The following is a 2,229-nucleotide window of genomic DNA, read 5'->3' as shown; positions in this document are numbered from 1 at the left end:
AGCAGACACCAGGCACAATGACACAGACAAAACACACAAACAAGAGCAAGTATTTCAGGAGGGTCTGAAGCATCTCTGATGACACTGTGGACTGTGAAGAAGTGATTCAGGTATTGATACAGAAGACAGGGAGAGAGGGAGGGAGACAGAGGGAGAGAGAGAGACAGAGGGAGGGGGAGGGAGAGGGAGACAAAGAGGGAATGAAAGAGAGAGAGAGAGAGAGACAAGGAGTCAGAGAAAGAGACAAGAGAGACAGAGAGCATTATAGGTGTTGTCTGACTCATAAAATATACACTTCTCCCCTAATCTCCCTAACGCTGTGGGGTGGTAACTGTTTCCCTGGCAGCGCTGCTGTGTGACTGTCGAGGCTCTGATGTAAGTAACACAGATTTACAGTACAGATTTACAGTACAGATTTATTCTGCCCACTGCCGTTGTTTTCATTTAGTCACAAGTTATTCACAGGAGGGGGAAAAATGCTGTCTTTAAACTCCCTGTTGTGTGTGTGTGTGTGTGTGATAGCACTGGTAAGCTAATCTGCATAAGCTGTGTGTGTGAGTGAGAGTGAGAGATTTGCTGGAATATTCTCTGAGCACTGATACACAAACATAAATGTGGATGTGGATGTGTGTGCATGTGTGTGCGTGTGGCTCTGTTAAACACAGCGTTGAGATGTAAATATAAGTGTTTAAGGGTCGTTCATTCTCTAAAGATCATTCTCATATATCAGTCACAGCAGCAAGTGAGAGTATGTCTCAACATGCCCCACACACACACACACACACACACACACACACACAAGCAAAGCCAATAATGTGGTTTCTCTCACACACACTTAAGATTCTACCATCATTCAGACACACTCCAGTTGACTCTCAATCACACAGACACCCATAGACGCTCAATCTCAACATTAAAACAGAGACCTGCTGACAAAGAGTGAGAAAGAGGTGAACATGAAGAGACAGAGACGGAGAGAGAGAGACAGGGAGAGAGCTGTTGGACATCCTTGAAAAGGGAAGGTATTCTTCTAGAGCATTCTGCTCCTTCTCTTTAGCAGGGCTGTGTGTTTCACCACATCTCCTCACTGTCTGTCTGCCATTTTCTTCTGACAAAATATCTGTTTTTGATGGACAGTGTAAAACCCTTCCTCTCCCTCTCTAGATTAAGATCAGTTGAAAAGAGAGATGGTGTGATGACATGACAGAGCCGAGGGAATTAGTGGGGGATTTGTGTGTGTGTGTGTGTATGTGTTATGATTTCCATGAGTCTTAGCCTTAACAACCTCGTTTCTGACGTTTCCTCATGTATGGGGGCTCTCTGAATACAGTTAAATTAGAATACACTTAGGGGCGACTCTGACTTGGAGTCCAACACCTGGACGCGAATGATGCTCTCGCAGGCAGAGTCTGCTCTGAGAGGAAACACGGCTGCGTCTTCCTTCCGTCTGACAGCGTCTGCTGAGAGATGAGACGTTTTAAAAGTGTAATTGTGGTCTTCACATCTGTTAAAGAGGAAGGACAAAACAGCTCAGCACCTCCCGTAGGCTCATTAAGGCCTAGATTAAGGACCTCAAGACAGAAAAGAACTTGTGTGTGTGTGTGTGTGTACACACGCACACACACACATACATACGCTCACACACATCTACACAAAGTGTGAGTCATTTTATTCAGTGTTTTGAAGTCTTATAACAGCGTGTTTGGACCATTGAGGCGACGGGAATGTGTTTAGAAGTGTTCCCTGCGTTAGCTGAAGATATCTGTGAACAGTTCGCTCCACCGGAGCTGTACAGGGAGGGGTTATTGTGAAAAGAAACGCCCCAAGAATTCCCTGTACGGCACAGAGTGTCACCGTTTCAAGGGGAAGTGGGGCCGACGTGTATGTGTGAGACAGAAAGAGAGACAGAACAAGAGGCAGAGAAGTGCAGACTTCTTCGACTCTTCACGTGGTTCTATGGAAAATAACAGGCCAAAGAATAAACAGAAGAATGCACTTATCACTTTTACTGCAGTGTATCATCCCAGATACTTCTTCTCTTACTCCCCCCCCTTCCCCCACCCCCTCCTTCTCGGCTGAACCCATATAAAGGCTTTGTGAAACAAGGGCAGCTGAGTGGCTGTGACCACAGGAAACATGTGCAGGCTTTTTTCTTTTCTCTTTTTCACCTCTCTTTTCTTCTCTTTTTTCTCTTTTCTTTTAACACACACACACACACACACACACACA

The sequence above is a fragment of the Chanos chanos genome, chromosome 14 (assembly GCF_902362185.1).
Source record: "Chanos chanos chromosome 14, fChaCha1.1, whole genome shotgun sequence".
In the NCBI taxonomy this organism is placed as follows: Eukaryota; Metazoa; Chordata; class Actinopteri; order Gonorynchiformes; family Chanidae; genus Chanos; species Chanos chanos.
Note: the sequence above shows the minus strand (reverse complement) of the source record.